Source organism: Ylistrum balloti, unplaced genomic scaffold (genome assembly GCF_031769215.1).
Source record: "Ylistrum balloti isolate Yb309-2 unplaced genomic scaffold, AGI_CSIRO_Ybal_v1 Utg369710, whole genome shotgun sequence".
Taxonomy (NCBI): Eukaryota; Metazoa; Mollusca; class Bivalvia; order Pectinida; family Pectinidae; genus Ylistrum; species Ylistrum balloti.
Genome location: NW_026781936.1, coordinates 695,478 through 712,605, shown reverse-complemented (window position 1 = coordinate 712,605; position 17,128 = coordinate 695,478).

Sequence of the window (17,128 nt, the reverse complement as noted above, 5' to 3'; positions counted from 1 at the left end):
GCAGGGTCAACAAGTTCTGTCAGCATGCGCACCCGAACATCTTTGCGGCTGTTCAGCTTCTAAAGAAAAATCAGACTACCGATGCAGCAAAGATGATCCAACCTTCGACCGGAGGTAGACCAAGACCAAAGAAGAGGAAATACCGCCACATAGACTTCCGCCTTTGTCAACTAAAGGAACAATACAGAAATGGACATATTGATGTGCTCGGTTATGCTGATGCTGCTTCCCAACAATAAACTGCATGTGTTGCATAAAAAAGAATTATCAGTTATGAAAAATTCTGTTGCGAAAAAAACATTCTAGTACCGAAATGAATTAATTCATTTCCTTTTGTATGGGAACACCTTTTATAAGCTTTTATCATTAATTACTAATAAGTAATCTTAATACATGTTATAGATGCACAGAACATTATAATACTTCTATTCAAAAGGACGTTTGAAATCTGGCTACTTTATGTGTCTATATATGTGTTTATACATAAATAATTGAACTAGTTGAAAAATAGTAGCTATACGTGTACTTTCTTATATTTTTTATGTTTTTTCTATGATTCTGTAATTGGAAAATAGTAGCTATACGTGTACTTTCTTATATTTTTATGTTTTTCTATGATTCTGTAATTGAAAAATAGTAGCTATACGTGTACTTTCTTATATTTTTATGTTTTTCTATGATTCTGTAATTGAAAAATAGTAGATATATGTATTCTTTCTGATATTCCTGTTTGTCTATAATTTAAAATAGTAGCTATGTTTCTTATATATAGGGTATATTAGTAAGTTAATACTGTAAATGTATTGAATGTGAAATAAAAATACATGTATTTCTTCAATATCCAGAGTTATTTTTCTCTTGAAAGTAGGAAGTTTTATGAAGCAGTCTATAGCCTTACCTGTAATTATCTCCTATTGTTCTACCTTTCACACCTAGTCTCACCTGGCCAACAATACCTTACCTGTATACCCCAAAAATCAAAATGTTGGCTAAGTGAGAAGACACCAGTGAGTTGGTGATATCAACGAACACTATATAAACACACAATATAGATATTGCCTCTACGTTTTCAACTAACACGCAATCAACTAACACTAAGCTTTTAAGTATATGAGGTTGATCTCTTCATAGTCAAGTTAGGCACATGTCTGATAAAACGATTAACATCTAGTAACTTCTAGTCACGGATACGTTGCCTGTACTGACATGCAACTCACCTCTACTAACCGGTGAGTGACCTATACTGCAAGATGGGTGACCTTTATTCCCATATGAGTGACCTATAGTGACTGGTGAGCACCTACTTACAAAGCGTTGTAATCCTCCAATGAGACTTAAGTGACCTTTATATAAAAATGAGTGAGTTCTAGAGATAGATTAGTGAGCTCTATTGACTGTGTCCAATACACAGGCGATAATTAAAACAGGACATCATCTATAGTTCACGACTGACATCGATGTGTGATTACTAAATGTAATGTGGACAAATTCACTGATTACCATATCCCTCTTCACTGAAAAACAAAATCAAAACTAATGGAAACGTTGACTGCTCTACATACAACTTAATTCAGATAGCTACAGGTTCAATGGAAGCTGAAAAACATGACACAAAGGAATCACGAACAGGACATTATTTTAAGCGTAAAAAATTGTATTCATAACTTAGAAAAACGGCAATATGTATCATCAGAAATTAAAATAAATCAACAAAACTTATTTTTTGATGGTCCTTTTTCCATTATTAGCTATACTAACTACAAACAGTGTCTTTCTCTTGAAAATAATTTGCTTAAACATTCCACGTGATAAGTTGTTCTGAAGTCAAATAAGTCTCCCTTGTATTAATCTTTACCTTATTTGTAGTTGTTACAAAATAATCTGATTGTAATTTCTGTCACTGTTACTGGTCTTCATGAAAATCCCCAGTTTGATCAGTCTCATGTACTGGCTGAATTAACGATATACCAAGCGTATAGAAATCAGAACATTAAACTCGATCTTGAGCCGCACTTATGTTACAAAGAAGACAATGAAATAAACTTTTTTGAATTGTTCGAATACTTGTTCAAAGGCGTATCTAAAGAAAGTGGCAGACATTGTTCTTGCTTGGTAACGTGTAAGGTCATACCTATGTATATAAGGCTTGCAAACTGTCTAACAGGTTATAAGGTGGTCTTTGAAAATACCTGCATAGCAGGTGAACAAAAATGAGCAGATAAAAAAGACGATGAAGGAGTAATTTATTTGTACAAGGCAACTTTAAGGATTATGTAAATTTGTCACCTTGAAATAATTTGAGGGCATTTACACATCAATGCAATAACATAATTGATGGTATCATTATACATAATTATAGTATCATATTTTAAACACGAAGTCAAGAAAATGTCACTCACAACACTTCTAATCTATATCAGCACTTTAATTAGCCTGTAGTCGTAATATATTCGTCAAATATCTACACACGTTTCATAACATTACAGAATAGCATTTAAATAAAAGAAAACAGACATTAAACTATTAAAGGACACGGAAAAACAAGGTCAAATGATCCAACTATTCATTATTTGAATAGTTTATGCTTATTGTTTCTACAGGAAGAGCTGTTCAATGTAATGCGAACTGATATTTTAGTGACTGTAAAACGAATCCACAATTATCCTCACAAAGGATCAAGTACGCTATAATCACATCCCTGCCGATCGTTTCGAGGAGTGCAAAAATGTTTGCAACAAGTTAACATCTTTTACGCTGAAACCGCCAGCTACATATACAATGAAATGTACAGGTATGCTGTCGGTAACGGACATGATTGATTAAAATAAATATAGAAGCACAAAGCTGGGTTCGATGTATGTAATTATGGGGTTGCTGTACCTCCTCATGTGGATTTGGACTTTTTTCGTAGTCGCTTCCTTGGCTTCAAAAATTTAAACCCTTACCATTACTGACGAGTTCTAATAGGACCAAACAACTGTATGATGTAGTCAGATCCATTGTTTGGCTCTACTCTATATTACCTTGTGTGTCTTTCGTCGAATATTTTAAGTTATCACTTGATAGACATTGCTGATCGAATTCCCGTGGTTCGAATATTAGCATGGTTCAGAAAATACACATATTCTTGACGACGTTCTAAAATAAAAAATATGAAAATTAACAAATGTATTTAATTATGGCGCTGCTATTTCTCCTGGTCTAGATTTTTACTTTTGCTTTTGATCACTTTGGATTTTCCTTAGTCGCCTCCTAAGCTTCACAATTCAGACCCTTGGTATGACTTGTGAGCCCTCGAAGGACGAAAGAACTGAATTATGCAGTTTGATTCATTGTTCGGCTCCACTCTACCTAGCTCTAAATTATCTAAATGTGTTTTTGTGTGTCTTTTTGTAAAATTCCTTCGATACAACGGAGTAAGACACAATGATCTACGACTCATTTTCAAGCACTTGTCATGCGCGTTGGTGACATTACTGATGTGAAAAAAATCAACGTTATGCAGATGCGACAATGATGTAAGGAAATACTCCATTACTTCATTTATCAAACGCAGGTTCTTCTGGAAAGTAGCAAGAAAAAGAAACAAAATAACATAATAGATACTCGAAAAACTTCTCTTTGATTTTCAGTGTATCCAATGATTCGCCCGTTGTTTTATTGACTTTATATTTCCTTCGTCATCATCCTACAAAACCATTGTAGTCTAAATAAGTAACATCGAGGAAAACTAATATCGACTGCAGAAAAGTAGGTAACTTCTTAGATCGATCGTATTTTTTTCTTTTAAAAAGGTTTCCTCAGTGAATATATCAGTCTTAAATAACGAATAAGCTCTAGCATTGTTCTTAAACATCTTAGCATTTAAAATACAGGAATTGAATGGACATTCCGTATCAACAACAGGCGTTTTGATTCATTTGAAAAGTGGCTATGTTCAGAAGAAACACATATACCTGACGTTCTTATATAATTATCAGATATATGAAAATTACGTAATTTATTTATTTATAGGGCTAATGCACCTCCCCATCTAAACTTTGACAATTTTCACATCACTTTGACCCTTTCTCAGTCCTCCAAGGTTTAACATTCAGACTAGTAGCATATCTGACGATTCCCGAATCTTAGAAATACTCATAATTCTTGAATACAGCAAACAAGAAATGAAATGATTTGACAACAATGTTATGCAAAAATAGTTTAGTAATTAGGCAAATGCAACTTTTGTAAATATAATGATGCAGTAATGCTATGGATAGAGAGATTGACTAAGATATTTCGATGTTCTTGTAAATAATAACTGAACTTACCTTTGTTTTAAGTAATGTCCAAAACATACAAACATAGAATTCAATTTTGGAGACTAGTTGTTTCCATTGAACTGATAAAAAGGTCTTGTGCACAGAAAACAACATATTGTATGTGGGAATGCACAATTATGGTTAATGTGATGTTAATTCGTCAGCAACACAACAATTCCCATTTATTGCGCTCTAGACAGTGTAGCAGCCCGCCGACATCACCACGCGTCTCACTAAAACAGTAGTTTAATTACAGTAACGATAGTTTCCCGGTTTCTTGAAAATCTGGTGAAACGTGTCTGTCTTTAGGTGAATTGAGTGAAAAAAAATCTTCGGGAGAAGCTTTGATATCATCTTAGCAATAATTACATACATGTATATGCAACATCCAAATAGTGACCGATAAGAAAGTGTGGCAATTCAAGATTGAACTAGTATGTTTGGTAGCCTTCTGGAGTTGCCCTGTGTGGGAAATTGAGATTTAATTCGGTATCTGCCAAAAGTTCGTCATCTGGTCCGCACTAATTATCAAAATGGAAATGTGAAGTCGCATTAATGGTCCTAAGAAAGAAGTACAGTAGGTCAAGATGAAAACAAAAGATTTGGGAATTACAAAAATATAAGTTTTTGGTATGTAATATATGTTAATGAATAATAGAATTATAATAACAGTAAGATAACAATGTCTACTAACCAGAAATACCCAGCAAATCACGGTTGAAATGAACAGCTAAGATTTCTCTCTTTCCCACCATAATTACGCATTGATTTATTTCTATTGTTTTCGATCAATATATCCTCATGTTTGTATACCTGCTGGTTTTACAGTAACCAAGATGACAGTATGTAGAATGTTGTATGATAAGAATCGTACATGACGATGTCGTGTTTAAGCAGATATCGCATGAACGTGTTTGAAATAGGTACATTCCTTATGCAGTCAGAATATATCTTACTTTACGTTTTTCTATGTTATCTTATCGATACAGTACAGCATGTGTTCGACATTTTACACAGGGCAATATGAAAATTTACAAAGGTATAGTAGATGTGTTATCAGTCCACCACTAATCAACTGTAAGTGTTTATTCCTACGCTGTTTTGCAATTTTAGACCTATTTTCCTAGCTTAGACACAGGTATTTTCATTTTGTAATCTGTGTGAAACTTCTTGAGCAACTACATACGTTATTTCCTCTCTTAATGGGTAGACATAGGCTTCCCAATGTCTTGTCTGGCTTTTTTGAAGTTAAAATAACTACTGTTTGTCAGATTTAACGAGTTGGTGTTCATTTCAATGAAGAATGGGTTTCCCGGATAAACTGTCGGTCGGTGGTCATATGATCTTCCTATGACAACAAAATGGGTGTTATTGTAAAGTAATTCGAGTTCGAATGTCAAAGGTTAACAAATAGAAATCCAGAGGCCTATCACGTAGCATACCAGTTATAAAACCGACGTGGTTATGCGATCATTTTTTATTCACAACATTCGTAAATTACATCGTAGCTGTTTACCTATACCGATTTTGTCTCGATCAAATTTCTACCGTGATAATATTTCCTTCTAAAATTAAACCAAATCTTTGTGCAATATCATTTTGCTTTCAATAAACTAACAAGACGGCTGCATAAGAATAATAAAAGCTGGCACTTTACAAAACTGTCCATAGGACAAGCTTCTTAAAAGGTAAATGTTATTATCAATTAATTGTGCTATCTAAAATGAATATTTAGTTCTGTCTAACTCTACTGATAACAAAGAACATAAAAAAATACGAACATATCAATATAATCATAATACAAACTCAAATTAAATAACACTAAGGCAAAATATGAACAAAAGAGAGATTTACACGGACATTCCAGTTTTATACCGATTCGTGTAGATACAAGTCTATATATATATATATCACGAAACTTCAGTAGTTAATAACACTTCTCGAGATTGTTTATTTACGTATCACTTGACAGATTATCAGCCGAATTCCAGGTAGACAATATGTTTAACATCCACAAACATTCTATTCTGAAGATTTTTACTCTTTATCGTTTTATCAAATCTTTCTCTTTTGAATGCATGAACGGTGGTCTCATTTGTATCATGTTTGCGAATCGAAATCTGATAACGAGTTAACATGACCATTTAGTGTCAGTGAATTCCCTGAATATTATTCATCCGTGATATCTTACTACCACGAAAGATAAGATGTTATATATCACGATGTGTTTGGCTCAAGGAACTCGAATAATTTTTATAATACCCACTGAAAATACCACAGATTGTTTTGCTAGTCGCTATCAATAAAAACATGGTATATACATATGTCCATCGAAAGGGGGGAGGACGATTATGAGGGGGTGAGATTCGGAAGTGACCCAAGGAGAGAGAAATTGACGAATCAAGGAAATGAAACATTTCTAAAAGTGTATGTATCTATAAAAAAGACACAGAGATGTGAATGTTATCAAAATGCATGTGTTTGATAGACAAGAAAATACATTTGGGCCTGGTTTTTCAAATTAGTTGTTTTTAAGAAGGATACATTCCTTTGGCAACCGCAGTTACCAGTATAGGAGACAAACAGGTACAGAATTAAAGTTTGCTCTCAAGGGACACAACTCAATTGTTACAAAACTAGTGAATGGTATAGTACAAATGACAAATTTATATCTATTTCTTTGCTTTAGGTGATTACACCGCGTTATTTCACTACCGTGTACATATACAACGTGCCCTTACCGTCAAACGCATCCCGATAGATATCAAATGTTCTATTTTTGTTCGGTATGGATTGCTATATTTGGTATGCATTATATAACTGGTTATATTGACAGGCAATCGGGAAGTGTTGGTTATGCTTAATGTTGATATTTTGTGTTATATACAAAGTTCAGTCCATGTGGATGAAATGGCTTTCTTGTCCCAAAACAAAAACCAACTGTTTTTGCAACTTAGGGTAACTACCATTGTACTGAACTCAAGATATCATATAAAAAATTCAACTGAACAAGACCCATTGTAATGATCACTTGCTGATATTATAAGAGGAAAGCCGAGCTGCACATATAAAAACTATTTCGAAACTACTTAAGAAACGCAACATGTTTGGTTTGTTTGTTTTTGTTTTTTCTTTCACTTATGTGTTTAATTTTCATAGATAGATCGTCTAATACCACATTGTTGTCCATACCCTATTTTACTACTCTCTAATCTCTATCAACAGAAAACGTAATATGCTCGTGATATATCCATCGAAAGCGAGGCGGATGGCAAACAAATCTGAGAGGGGTGGGGGTTTCGGGAGAGAGAAATGGATAAGTCAAGGACATGAAACATTTTAAGTTATATTCATATGAGAAAACCATATGTGAATATTACCAAATGTGTGTGTTTAAAAGGAATATTGTATGCTTTTGCTAGAAGTTTATTCCTACCGCAGTCATCACACCCCAAATGTCTTTCTCCACCCTCGCGAAAATACAGCTCATATTTTATTTCGAGCAATATAAAACTAGGAATGAGAAATTTATATACTCTTATATATAATTGCTTAAGCAATGTCCTGTTTCACTACGGTGTATATGTAGAATGTACCCGTTGAGTCAATGTTCTATTTTTGTTTCTATTAGTCATGCCTAAACAGCAAACACTGGTGTTGAATTACCTTTAGCAACAGGCGAAAAGACAATGAGGTATTTTGCAATTTCTATTCTGCTTATTTCAGACGTGTATGCATAATACTTCCGTGTGTGGTTTATTAAGTTAAGTACATCTGAATGAAATATCTTTCCGCTATACTGCTTTAAGTAAAGATAACTACCATTATACTGAAGTCAGGATATTATGTAAGTCATATTATGTTTACCAAGATATAATGTAATTATCACCTGCTGACCTTATAAAAGGAACTGACGATGCATATATCAAACTTCATTTTTTTCGAAACAACTCAAAACACAACGATTTTAGTTTTTTAAAATTTTCTATCTTTCATTTATTTTATTTTTCATTGTGAATGCAATGAATATTGTTTTTAGTAGAACATTATCTTTACTGAGGGCGATATTCTAGACCGATAGTGACTCTTTAACCTTGCACATCATTATGTTTATGAGACTAGGGCATATTTGCTCACACACTAATAAGGACAAATTAAAAATCATCAGAATAACTATTGGATACTCTACCAATCGATGTCAGTACCAGTCACAATTGCCTGATAAACTTTAATCTCTGATAACCATAATGCACAATTAACTAGGATTGAAACAAGCCTTTTCACGGAGCGTTGATATTATGGGCTGTTTTATCTCTTATTGAGGCAGAACATTTATCTTTCAACAAAGCAGTAAGAAAACAAAAGGAACATAGGGCCTGGTTAAAAAATATGAATACTTAAACGTTTTTTTTTCTTTTTAACATTTGGTATTTAGACATAGCAACAGATAGAGACACCTGGTATTTAATATATTTGACAAAAAATATATTTAACATAAACAACAATAATGATATTTTGATCCTCCAAATGAAAAAGGTAACATGCGAATATTTCACGTGTTCTTCTAATTGATAATTTATCTGTCAGAAAACAAAATAAATATATAATCAATGTTAAAAGTAATACTCTTTATCTAGTTCTTCATTGGAGTAATCTAGGGATACCACTTACGTGTTAGATGTGATAGCTGTACGTCGTGTAGATACAATCGTGCTGTCCTGTGTAATAACGACACTAACGCCTTTTTTGTTTATAGGTCTATAGTAGGTCTCAATGTTATAAAGCAAGCAATGAGGCATATCAGTTGTACTACCCCCTAATCACAGGCTCTCTTTTGTCCTGTTGCGTTTGTAACGCAGATAAATTGGTATATGTATATGTTATAAGATAATCGAAACATACATTTTATAACATGTTAGCTAATACCAACGTCCATATGACAAATAAAGTCACCAGTGTATTCTAGATATGAGTTTTGAATTTGTTTGAAATTGAAGTTCATTCATCATTCTCTTTTATCTACTAAATATGATCTGATTATGTAAATAAAAAAGAAGTTACTAAAACAGACAAATAGCCATCGATGTAATCAAGATACTCTGTTTCATTTGACATTGCCCTTGTTTCTTGTTTATCAGGTAAAATAATAATTGAATAAAACATATATGTCAGGTATTTTCATTCGGAGGAAGAAGTTTCTAATCTGTATTCGTTTTTCTGAAGTCTGTAGCCGTGGTTTACAATCAGTTAAACAAAAAAAAAAAAAAAAAATGAATGGCAATTTTACCTATGAAATACAAAGTCCACATTATGTTAATTGGTACCTGTAAATTTCATCCATATATTTTATTTTGATCAACCTTTTCCTTTCTTGAATTAATGCTTATTTGCTAATGTGAAATTATCAATGTACATGATAATAACTAAATGATTACTTATTTGCTAATGTGAAATTATCAATGTACATGATAATAACTAAATGATTACAGGTATGGACACAGATAATGTCACTCATGATGTAATATTTTACGTATACACATATGGTACAATCTTACTAAACACACATATTGAATAATTTCATGCATTCCTTGAGCAATGTTAACCAGCAATAATAAATACACACGAAAGGTATGTTAATGCTTAAGCAATAATCATCGTTATGACACGTGACGTCTCTACGGTATATATAATCTGTGTGTCGACCGCCACCCCATTCTATCGACAGCATTGTCGAGTTAACAGCAGCGGTAGTGTGTTTTAGTAATTAAATACGGATTACAGAGCCGTTGATAGTAATATGGAACCAATTGGGGTGAGTACAACTGCAAGATGTAAAGCTGCTTATCTTTAATATTGAACCATTACAGGTTATTTTAGAAATTTGATTTGATGAAAAAATTGTTTGAAATACGAATGTAAAAAGCAGACATATGCAAGTACCCTGCTTCTAGGTTGTGATATGGTAGGCGATCACATGTTGGTTAACACATAGTCAGTCTTTGTTGATCTACAGCTAATGTTACTTGTAGTTAATTATCTAAATACTTGTGCACAAGTCAGCATAGACAGGGCCATGGCGGTGTTCGCCTGCGTGCCGATGCCTTATGTAACTTATGTAACACGTTTGTGTTCCAACATATCTAATATCAAGCTAAATATGGTCTACCCGATATTGGAAAATGATTTGAATCAACCGACTACACTAATGTCCACGTTCATAAAACATACCTTCAAGTCTCCACTAAAATAAGCACATTTCCAGTATCTTAAAAAGAGATGAAAATTACATTTGTATTTATGTTCTGAATTAATATTTCGCACAGCCAGTCATTTTGCTGGATTTGGCTTGAGCGTCTTAAGAATTGAAATGAAATTCCTGAAGTGTGAAATTCAGGGTCACATATTCTGCAACACCTTTACTGAACGAAAATGAATGGAAAACTACCTGTGATTTTAACAATACATAAAGAATTGTATACTGCCATTTGGATATGATTAGACAGGAACGGAAATGGCAATCCCAATGCCTAGTATTATTTAAATATCATGGAGATATAAAACGAGGATAATGATATTATGCAATTAACACTGACAAAACAGATATGCACGTCTGTGTGTTTATGAAATTAATAAAAAAAATGCGAGGCTTTCGAGAGCCACGTCAGCAATTCAATAACATGTTTACGTCTAGGTGAGGACAATTAAATAGATACACACAACATTACGGTTATGAACTACCAATCAATGTCACCAATACCTACACAACAGATATTCAGAAGTTAAAGGCAATGCATTATCAACTAGGACTAAAGCAATTCCAGTTGGACCGTTTAATTACTAGAATGGCAAAAATAGCACCTGGACTTATTCTTTAAATTCTTTGTTTTGCAGGTCCCCATATTAATAAAGCGTCAATACAGAACATATGCATATATTTTTTGTGATCAACTTTCGATACGGCAAGGATATATTTCATTACTCGGTGATAATCTGAATTGAAGTAGATGATCAGAGCATATCAAATAAAGCACCAAAACTAAAACTTTCATGCAGTTTTGGCAAAGAATAATAATGTGGAAATACATAATCAATTTACTGGGGTTACGTATAATTTGAAATTCGTTATATTTAATATCATTAAAAGTATGACACTGTGACAAATATGTATGTTCATAGAATTCTAAACAGTGACTTGAATCTGCAAATAAACGGATACTTGCAGTAAGAAATGTGTTTATGTCAAAGAAGCCTGATGTAAGCAGTGGTGATGTTTCCCGATAGTACCCGAAACATAAACTGCAAACAATGTATTTCATATATCTAAATTTTGACAATTTTCTCATCATTTTGACCTCTCCTAAGTCGTCAATGGTTTACCATTTAGACTCGTAGCATAACTGTCGAGTCTCGAGTTTTAGAAAGACGAATTATCTGTATGTTGCAGTTGAATTCATTGTACTGTATTTCATCAAACTTTGTATAAAATGGTGCTATTCTTTTTTTGCTTTTGTAAGGCATATAGAAACACATCCGTATTATGGTTGTAATAAAATATAGATCATGATTCTTGAATACAGCAAACCATAAATCAAACAAATTAGTAGATGAAACCTTTGTTTGATTTGACAACACGGCTATTCAAAAATAGTTTAATAATTAGGCAAATGCAACTATTGTAAATAATAATACGGTAATGAAATGGATAGCAAGATTGACATTTCGATGCTCTTTTAAATAATAACTTAACATACCTTTGTTTTGAGTCATATCCCAAATATAAAAACATAAAATTCAATTTTGGAGACTAGTTGTTTCCTATCATTGAACTGATAAAAACGGCCTTGTGAACAGAAAACAACATATTGTATGTGGGGAATGTACAAATATGGTTAATGTAATGTTAATTCGTCAGCAACACAACAATTCCCATGTATTACGCTCTAGACAGTGTAGCAGCCCGCCGACATCACCACGCATCTCAATAACACAGTAGTTTAATGACAGTAACGATAGTTTCCCAGTTTCCTGAAAATCTGGTGAAAAGTGTCTGTCTTTAGGTCAGTTGAGTGAAAAAAAATCATCGGGAGACGCTTTGATCTCATCTTAGCAATAATTACATACATTTATAAACAACATCCAAATAGTGACCGATAAGAAAGTAAGGCAATTCAATATTGAACTAGTATGTTTGGTAGCCTTCTGGAGTTGCCTTGTGCGGGATATTGAGCTTTAATTCGGTAGCTGCCAATAGTTGGTCGTCTGGTCCGCACTTATTATCAAAATGGAAATGTGAAGTCGCATTAATGGTCCTTAGATAAAAACAAAGGATTTGGGAATGACAAATTACAAGTTTATGGTATGTAATATATGTTAATGAATAATACAATTATAATTTTAACAGTAAGATAACAATGTCTACTAACCAGAAATACCCAGCAAATTACGGTTGAAATGAAAAATTAAGATTTCTCTATCCCCCACCATAATTACGCATTGATTTTCTTTTTTATTGTTTTCGATCAATATATCTTCATTTTTATACACCTGTTGGTTGTACAGTAACCGGGATGACAGTATACAGTATGTTGTATGATAAGAATCGTATATGACGATGTCGTGTTTAAGCAGATATCGCATGAACCAAAGAGTGATGAAATAGGTATAATTCATTATGTAGTCATGATATATCGTACTTTCCGTTTTTCTTTTTTATTTCATCGATACAGAACAGCATGTGTTCGACATTTTTAACAGTGCGATATGAAAATTTGAAAAGTGTTTATTCCTACGCTGTTTTGCAATTTTAGACCTATTTTCCTAGCTTAGACACAGGTATTTTCATTTTGTAATCTGTGTGAAACTTCTTGAGCAACTACATACGTTATTTCCTCTCTTAATGGGTAGACATAGGCTTCCCAATGTCTTGTCTGGCTTTTTGAAGTTAAAATAACTACTGTTTGTCAGATTTAACGAGTTGGTGTTCGTCTCAATGAAGAATGGGTTTCCGGGATAAACTGTCGGTCGGTGGTCATATGATCTTCTTATGACAACAAAATGGGTGTTATTGTAAAGTAATTCGAGTTCGAATGTCAAAGGTTAACAAATAGAAATCCAGAGGCCTATCACGTAGCATATCAGTTATAAAACCGACGTGGTTATGCGATCATTTTTTATTCACGACATTCGTAAATTATATCGTAGCTGTTTACCTATACCGATTTTGTCTCGATCAAATTTCTACCGTGATAATATTTCCTTCTAAAATTAAACCAAATCTTTGTGCAATATCATTTTGCTTTCAATAAACTAACAAGACGGCTGCATAAGAATAATAAAAGCTGGCACTTTACAAAACTGTCCATAGGACAAGCTTCTTAAAAGGTAAATGTTATTATCAATTAATTGTGCTATCTAAAATGAATATTTAGTTCTGTCTAACTCTACTGATAACAAAGAACATCAAAAAATACCAACATATCAATATAATCATAATACAAACTCAAATTAAATAACACTAAGGCAAAATATGAACAAAAGAGAGATTTACACGGACATTCCAGTTTTATACCGGTTCGTGTAGATACAAGTCTATATATATATATATATATCACGAAACTTCAGTAGTTAATAACAATTCTCGAGATTGTTTATTTACGTATCACTTGACAGATTATCAGCCGAATTCCAGGTAGACAATATGTTTAACATCCACAAACATTCTATTCTGAAGATTTTTACTCTTTATCGTTTTATCAGATCTTTCTCTTTTGAATGCATGAACGGTGGTCTCATTTGTATCATGTTTGCGAATCGAAATCTGATAACGAGTTAACGTGACAATGTTGTGTCAGTGAATTCCCTGAATAATATTCATCCGTGATAGCTTACTACCACGAAAGATAAGATGTTATATATCACGATGTGTTTGGCTCAAGGAACTCGAATAATTTTAATAATACCCACTGAAAATACTACAGATTGTTTTGCTAGTCTCTATCAATAAAAACATGGTATATGCATATGTCCATCGAAAGGGGGGAGGACGATTATGAGGGGTGAGATTCGGAAGTGACCCAAGGAGAGAGAAATTGACGAATCAAGGAAATGAAACATTTCTAAAAGTGTATGTATCTATCAAAAAAAACACAGAGATGTGAATGTTATCAAAATGCATGTGTTTGATAGATAAGAAAATATATTTGGGCCTGGTTTTTCAAATAAGTTGTTTTTAAGAAGGATATATTCCTTTGGCAACCGCAGTTACCAGTACAGGTACAGAATTAAAGTTTGCTCTCAAGGGACACAACTCAATTGTTACAAAACTAGTGAATGGTATAGTACAAATGACAAATTTATATCTATTTCTTTGCTTTAGCAATGTCCGATTACACCGCGTTATTTCACTACCGTGTACATATACAACGTGCCCTTACCGTCAAACGCATCCCGATAGATATCAAATGTTCTATTTTTGTTCGGTATGGATTGCTATATTTGGTATGCATTATATAACTGGTTATATTGACAGGCAATCGGGAAGTGTTGGTTATGCTTAATTTTGATATTTTGTGTTATATACAAAGTTCAGTCCATGTGGATGAAATGGCTTTCCTGTCCCAAAACAAAAACCAACTGTTTTGGCAACTTAGGGTAACTACCATTGTACTGAACTCAAGATATCATATAAAAAATTCAACTTGTAATGATCACTTGCTGATATTATAAGAGGAAAGCCGAGCTGCACATATAAAAACTATTTCGAAACTATTTAAGAAACGCTATATGTTTTGTTTGTTTGTTTTTGTTTTTTCTTTCACTTATGTGTTTAATTTTCATAGATAGATCGTCTAATACCACAATGTTGTCCACAACCTATTTTACTACTCTCTAATCTCTATCAACAGAAAACGCAATATGCTCGTGATATATCCATCGAAAGCGAGGCGGATGGCAAACAAGTCTGAGAGGGGTCGGGGTTTAGGGAGAGAGAAATGGATAAGTCAAGGACATGAAACATTTTAAGTTATATTCATATGAAAAAACCATATGCGAATATTACCAAATATGTGTGTGTTTAAAAGGAATATTGTATGCTTTTGCGAGAAGTTTATTCCAACCGCAGTCATCACACCCCAAATGTCTTTCTCCACCCTCGCGAAAATACAGCTCATATTTTATTTCGAGTAATATAAAACAAGGAATGAGAAATTTATATACTCTTATATATAATTGCTTAAGCAATGTCCTGTTTCACTACGGTGTATATGTAGAATGTACCCGTTGAGTCAATGTTCTATTTTTGTTTCTATTAGTCATGCCTAAACAGCAAACACTGGTGTTGAATTACCTTTAGCAACAGGCGAAAAGACAATGAGGTATTTTGCAATTTCTATTCTGCTTATTTCAGACGTGTATGCATAATACTTCCGTGTGTGGTTTATTAAGTTAAGTACATCTGAATGAAATATCTTTCCTCTATACTGTTTTAAGTAAATATAACTACCATTATACTGAAGTCAGGATATTATGTAAGTCATATTATGTTTACCAAGATATAATGTAATTATCACCTGCTGACCTTATAAAAGGAACTGACGATGCATATATCAAACTTCATTTTTTTCGAAACTACTCAAAACACAACGATTTTAGTTTTTTTTTTATTTTTTATCTTTCATTTATTTTATTTTTCATTGTGAATGCAATTAATATTGTTTTAGTAGAACATTATCTTTACTGAGGGCGATATTCTAGACCGATAGTGACTCTTTAACCTTGCACATCATTATGTTTATGAGACTAAGGCATATTTGCTCACACACTAATAAGGACAAATTAAAAATCATCAGAATAACTATTGGATACTCTACCAATCGATGTCAGTACCAGTCACAATTGCCTGATAAACTTTAATCTCTGATAACCATAATGCACAATTAACTAGGATTGAAACAAGCCCTTTCACGGAGCGTTGATATTATGGGCTGTTTTATCTCTTATTGAGGCAGAACATTTATCTTTCAACAAAGCAGTACGAAAACAAAAGGAACATAGGGCCTGGTTAAAAAATATGAATACTTAAACGTTTTTTTTTCTTTTTAACATTTGGTATTTAGACATAGCAACAGATAGAGACACCTGGTATTTAATATATTTGACAAAAAGTATATTTAACATAAACAACAATAATGATATTTTGATCCTCCAAATGAAAAAGGTAACATGCGAATATTTCACGTGTTCTTCTAATTGATAATTTATCTGTCAGAAAACAAAATAAATATATAATCAATGTTAAAAGTAATACTCTTTATCTAGTTCTTCATTGAAGTAATCTAGGAGTACCACTTACGTGTTAGATGTGATAGCTGTACGTCGTGTAGATACAATCGTGCTGTCCTGTGTAATAACGACACTAACGCCTTTTTTGTTTATAGGTCTATAGTAGGTCTCAATGTTATAAAGCAAGCAATGAGGCATATCAGTTGTACTACCCCCTAATCACAGGCTCTCTTTTGTCCTGTTGCGTTTGTAACGCAGATAAATTGGTATATGTATATGTTATAAGATAATCGAAACATACATTTTATAACATGTTAGCTAATACCAACGTCCATATGACAAATAAAATCACAACTGTACTCTAGAGATGAGTTTAGAATTTGTTTGAAATTGAAGTCCGTTCATCATTCTCTTTTATCTACAAAATATGATATGATTATGTAAATAAACAAAAGTTACTAAAACAGACAAATAGCCATCGATGTAATCAAGGTACTCTGTTTCATTTGACATTGCCCTTGTTTCTTGTTTATCAGGTAAAA